This window comes from Lagenorhynchus albirostris, chromosome 12, assembly GCF_949774975.1.
Source record: "Lagenorhynchus albirostris chromosome 12, mLagAlb1.1, whole genome shotgun sequence".
NCBI classification, from domain to species: domain Eukaryota; kingdom Metazoa; phylum Chordata; class Mammalia; order Artiodactyla; family Delphinidae; genus Lagenorhynchus; species Lagenorhynchus albirostris.
Genome location: NC_083106.1, coordinates 88057307 through 88063829, shown reverse-complemented (window position 1 = coordinate 88063829; position 6523 = coordinate 88057307). Strand labels below are relative to the sequence as shown.

General features: G+C 39.5%; 1 pseudogene; it reads right to left on the bottom strand.

The window, feature by feature from the left end:
• Positions 1 to 202: 202 nt before the first annotated feature.
• LOC132530512 (Krueppel-like factor 4) overlaps positions 203 to 6523 on the bottom strand; it is a 32418-nt pseudogene continuing 26097 nt past the window's right edge.

Here is a 6523-nt window from a genome sequence, read left to right as displayed (position 1 = left end):
AAAATTTTGGCCTCATTTGGCACCTTCAGAACCAAGACTCACCAAGCACCATTGTTTAGGCTATTAAAACACATTTTCTGTACCTGATTTTCTTCTTCTTCTTCTAAGATCGTAATAACGGCTTTTAGAAGAGAATACAAGGTGATCTTTATGCTTACATTGCATTGAAACAATTCAAGGCTTTCTGGTCTTCCCTCCCCCACACTCACTGATCTAATTTATACCCTGATATCCACCACTTCCAGTCGCCCCCTTGGTGTTTTCGAAGTCCAGGAATATATATTCAAGTTGGATTTAGAATTGGAATGATAGAAGATCCAGTCACAGACCCCATCTGTTCTTTGTCGTTTGGTTTCCTCAGGTCTCCTGATTATCCATTCACAAGTTCATTCGTTGGGAACTTGACCATGATTGTAGTGCTTTCCAGCTGGGTTCCTTCCCTCACCAGAAAGACAGTGTGAAAGGTAAAAAATACTGAATTATCTTCTGGCAAGGTGGGTCATACCCACTGTTTTGGGATTTAAAAGTGCCTCTTCACGTGTAAGGCGAAGTGGTCCAAACTCACAAATGCTGGGTCGCACTTCTGGCACTGGAAGGGGTGGTGCCCGGTGTGTTGGCGGTAGTGCCTGGTCAGTTCATCTCAGAGGGCAGATTTCTACTCACGGCCGTCCCAGTCACTGTGGTAAGGTTTCTCACCTGGGTGGGCTCACAGGTGTGTGCCTTGAGATGAGAACTCTTCCTGTAGGTTTTGCCGCAGCCTGCATAATCCCAGGTGTGAGTGGCCATCCTTTTCTGGGGCCACGACGTTCTTCCCTCTTTGGCTCAGGTTCCTCCCACATGCAGGAACTGGGTGGCATGGGCTCTTGGTAATGGAGCGGTGGGACCTGTGGCTGCATCTGGTAGGGCAGGAAGGGAGGGTAGTTGGGTGGGGATGGAAGCCTGGGGTAGCGGCAGGGCAGGATGACTGCTGCTCAGCAGTTCCTCGGCACCCAGGGTTGGGGTACTCCTGCTGGGGAGCTGCGACCCCAGGGGAAAGTCATGCGCCAGCAGCCGGTGGCCATTGCTGAAAGGGGGTCCAGTGACCAAGTGGGCCTCTAGGGTCAGAACGACAGGATGCATGAGGAGACAGCCTCACGCTTGATCTTGGGGCACAAGCGGGGCGGCCCACCACTGTAGGGTGCCGCCACCACCAAGTGGCTGCCATCCAGGCTGCCTTTGCTAACACCGATGATCAGGGGCACTCAGCAACGCCTTCAACACAAACTTGCCCATCACGGTGCTCATCAAGCCACCTGGCAGCTGCGGCTGCTACCATGGAGTGTACACTGGGTCCAATTCGGGCTACAGGAGCTTAGCCACGCAGCAGCCAGAGGGGTTCACGTGGTTGATGTCTGCCAGGTTGAAGGGAGCTGTTGCAGGGGGTGCAGATTCCCGGCCATGGAGCAGGCCACCGCCCTTGCTGCCTGGCTCCAAGCCTGGGTCGCCCCCAGCCTGGTCTGGACAGCTGAAGCTGCAGGTGGAGGGTGCACAGGCAGGACCGCTGCTCTAAGGGGAGGACGAGGATGAGGCTGATGCTGACGACACGGTGGAAACCACTGGCTCATGATGGGACAGTGAGTTGGAGAGATTAAAGTCCAGGTCCAGGAGATCACTGAACTCCTCCATCTCCCTCCAGGGTAGGAGAGCCGGGTTGCTCTGTCACAAGCCGCGCTGACTCTGCCACTCTGCAGGTCGGTGGCCACGGTCGCCGCCGCCAGGTCGTAGGGGCAGACGGGAAGCCCCGGGGGGAAGTCACTTCACATGGGAGAGCTCCCCCACCCACGGTTATTTAGGACACCTGCTGGACGCAGTTCTTCCCCCTTCCCTGGGTGGCTGCCTCATTAATGTGGGTGCCCAGAAGGTCCTCAGGAGTCCGAAGCAGTGGGGGTGCCCGAACACCAAAGTCAACAAAGAGGAAAAAAGACTTAGAAACGAGGCCAAAACCAAAAACCCCAAATTGCCCGAGATCCTTCTTTGGATTAAATATAAAGGGGAAATTACTTAAAAAAAAAAAGTTCCTTTGTATACAAAAGTTCTTAGAGAAGTTGTAAACCCATAAAAATAGATAATCAGCAAGATGAGGAAGTAGGTCTGATGGCCGGGCTGTGCTCTCTTCCACTCAGCAGCGTCCACACCACACCCTGTCTCCGATGTGGAGGAGGGATATATTAGGAGTTGGGGATTGACATCTACACACTACTATCTATAAAATGGATAATCAACAAAGACCTACTGTAGAGCACAGGGAATGCTACTCAATATTCTGTGATAATCTACATGGGGAAAGAATCTGAAAAAGAATGAATATAGGTATATGTATAACTGAATCACTTTGCTGTGCACCTGAAATTAGCACAACATTGTAAATCAACTATACTCCAACATAAAATTAAAAATATGAAAATGGGGGCATAGAGAAATGAATAAATTGTTGACATTCTTTCTTCAAAAAGCAGTTCTTTCAATTGTATTTATTTGATCTTTCTTTATTTGATGATATCTTATTTAATTTATGTACAGTTAGTCACTCTATCCTCTGGCTTTCATATAACTATATAGTGCTCATCAAGTTTTACTGTATTTTATCTGTTTTTATATCTCCCACCTAAGCTGTGAATTCCTAGAGTTTCACATAGCAGAGGGTTCACATCCTAGAATTTGGATTCTCTTTTGTAACTTGAGCACCTGGAACACTGCCTATTTCATTACAAGAGATCAGTATACATTTGTTGAATGAATGAATGATATATGAGAAAAATGGAACTTATTATCTAGGAAAAAATGTTACATTTCTATTATGAGAATTAAGTATGTATTGCCAAAGAACAAATACTCTCTTATGCTGTACCAAATCAAATTTTTATGATGACCTAGTTTCTGGTGATATCCGCTATACTCCTGTCAATCACCATAGCCACAGTGCCTTCTTTCTATTAGATAAAGGACTGAAAATATCTACTGTCAGACATCTTCACCCATAAGTAATTATTTATATTCATAATTTTTTTTCAGATAAAGTTAGAGCCCTTCACACAATTTACACACCAAACACTTTAGTGTTCTCTAACCACATTCCTGATTTAGAATGTAATCTGTATTATCTACTCCTGTTTCGGGTTTGTTAAGAATCATTCTAGGGGAGTCATTTAAGATTCACAAAATTAACTTGATATTCGTACCACATTGCCTCCTAGATAGTAGACAGAATTAAAGATAAGTTGTACCTTCTACTTGAGTCTAGATGACTTATGAATAATTTTGTCTGCAAAACAGATATAATTGTAATCTATATACAAATATATTTTTAAAAACCATAATGACGTTAGATTCTCAAATAATAGGACCCAAGATCATTTGAAGACTTTAGTTTCCATTGTATACTGGCTATTATAAAGGATGATAGATAATAATCTAAATGGTATATATCACCTGTCCATTGGTGTGTTTTATGTTACAACACAATAAATAAATTTCTGATGGTATCATAAATTTTAAAGTAATATGTCTTTAATTAAGCAAACATGTTTTAGAAAAAGAAATAAAAATTTTTTAAAACTTCTTTCCTCTGCTCATTAACCGAGCTTCTTCAATGAGAGCCCATGTGCCTACACAGCACAGTGTATATCAGTCTCTTTACTTTGGAACTGTGACCTAGATGAAGCTGGAGTCTCCACACTGCTTCCTCCACTCCAGTTGTAAAAGTTTGTAATTACAACAAAAGCTTTAAGGATTTAACAAATATTTAGCACTGCCACATTATTGTAATGAATAAAATAAGATAGACTTAAATAGTTCTTAGAGTGAACTTCTAAGTGCTTTACAGATAATAACTCATTTAATTACCAAAACCAATGAGGTAACACCATTACTACCACCATTTTACAGAGGGGGCAACTGAGGCACCGAAATCTTAAGTGTCTTGTGGAAGCCTCACACAGCTAGTAAGTGGCACAACCAGGATATGAACTCCAATAGCCTGTGCCCAGAGTCCATACCCTCAACCACAAAGGCAAGATGGGAAGGAATCCAGACTTTTAAAAAATTCAGCACCTAAGAAACCATAAATAGATGCATAAATATAAGGTGAGGAAGCTTCAATAACCCTTTTCTCTTTTCATTAGTGAGACTGTCAGGAGCCATTCAGATTAAAGAAGCTCTATTCGTATAATTTCTTTGTCTCTAAAATTGTCCCATCTGAGTGGGAAATTTATTTGACCACTTACAGCAAAAATCAAATTGTCAATCGATTTTATGAGGGCACAGGTGTTTTAGAGTTTTTAGGAGTGATGTTTGATATCATATATTTAGCATTTCTAAATAGTAAAATCTTCAGTTGGAAGTCTACATAGGAGGAAATATAATTCTTTCATTTGTAGAAAGTGAGTGATAGCTGAAAGTTTAAGGAAAGGAAAAATTTCAGAATGGCATTTATAGAGAATCTGAAACCAAAATGTATTTCACATACTTTTGTCTCTTCTTTTTCAGAAATTGCCAATTTGATTTTTTTCTCAATTTTTCAGAGAGAAAGAAAATACCTTGAAAGGAAAAGAATGCTTAAAAGGAAATATTTAAAAGATACTTAGCAAGCACGTGTGAATCTGAAGAATAAATCTGTTCTTTTGTTGTTATTGCTCCTGTAAATTTTATAAAAATTTGATCATATAAGCAACATAATACTCCATAATGGAAAAAATCAAATTCATTTAACTATCATTCTATGCATGGTAATCTGGTTGCTTTTTTTTTCTTAAGATGGATTATATTCTTTTTTATTGAGGTATAGTTGATGTAAAAAAATATATGTTACAGGTGTACAACACAGTGATTCACAATATTTAAAGGTTATACTCCATTTATAGTATTATAAAGTATTGGCTATGTTCCCTGTGTTGTACAATATATCCTTGTAGCTTATTTATTTTATATATAATAGTTTGTATCTCTTATCCACTACCTCTATCTTGCCCCACCCCCTTTCCCTCTCCCCACTGGTAACCACTAGTTTGTTGTCTATATCTGTGAGTCTGTTTCTGTTTTGTTATATTCACTAGTTTACTTAACTTTTTAGTTTCCACATTTAAGTGATATCATACAGTATTTGTTTGTCTTTGACAGACTTATTTCACTAAACCTAATACCCTCCAAGCCCATTCATGTTGTCTCAAATGGCAAACTTCCATTCTTTTGTGGCTGAGTAATATTCCATTGTATATATATACCACATCTTCCTTATCCATTCATCTGTTGATGGACACTTAGGTTGCTTCTTATCTGGGAAATTATAAAGAATGCTGCTGTGAACATTGAAGTGTATGTATCTTTTCAAATTAGTGTTTCCATTGTTTTTCAAATACATGCCCAGGATTGGAATTGCTGGGTCATACAGTAGTTCTAGTTTTAGTTTTTTAAGAAACCGCCATACCATTTTCTACAGTGGCTACACCAATTTATATCCCCAGAAACAGTGTATGACTGTTCCCATTTCTCCACATCCTCACCAACATTTTTATTTGTGGTCTTTTTGACAATAGTCATGCTAACAGGTGTGAGGTGAAATCTCATTCTCGTTTTAATTTACATTTCTCTGATGATTACTGATGTTTAGCATCTTTTCATGTGCCTGTTGGCCAACTGTATGTCTTCTGTGGAAAAATGTATATTCAGGTTCTCTGCCCATTTTTTAATTGGGTTGTTTGAGTTTTTGATGTTGAGTTGTATGATCTATTTATATATTTTGGGTATTAACCACTTTTGCAAATATTTTCTCCCATTCAGTAACTTGTCTTTTCATTTTGTCCATGGTTTTCTGTGCTGTACAAAAGCTTTTGTGTCTAATTAGGTCACATCTATTTATTTTTGTTTTTATCTCCTTTTCTTTAGGAGTCAGATCTAAAAAATATATTGCTACCATTTATGTGAAAAAGTGTTCTGTGTTTTCTTCTAGGAGTTTTATGGTTTCTGGTCTTATATTTAGGTCTTTAATCCATTTTGAATTTATTTTTGTATATGGTGAGAGAAATGTTCTGATGTCATTCTTTTACATGTGGCTGTCCAGTTTTCCCAGCACCACTTATTGAAGAGACTGTCTTTTCTGTATTGTATATTCTTGCCTTCTTTGTCATATATTAATTGATCATTCTGTTCCATTGGTCTACGTGTCTATTTTTTGTGCCAGTAACATAATGTTTTGATTATTGTAGCTTTGTGGTATTGTTTGAAATCAGGGAGCAGGATACCTCCAGCTTTGATCTTTTTTCTCAAGATTGTTTTGGCTATTCAGGGTCTTTTGTGTTTCCATACAAATTTTAAAACTATTTGTTTTAGTCCTGTGACAAATACCATTGTTATTTTGATAGGAATTGGATTGAATCTGTAGATTGTCTTGGGTACCATGGTCACTTTAACAACATAAAATCTTCCAATTTATGAACATGGTATATCTTTCCATCTGTTTGTGTCATCTTCTGTTTCATTCATCAGTGTT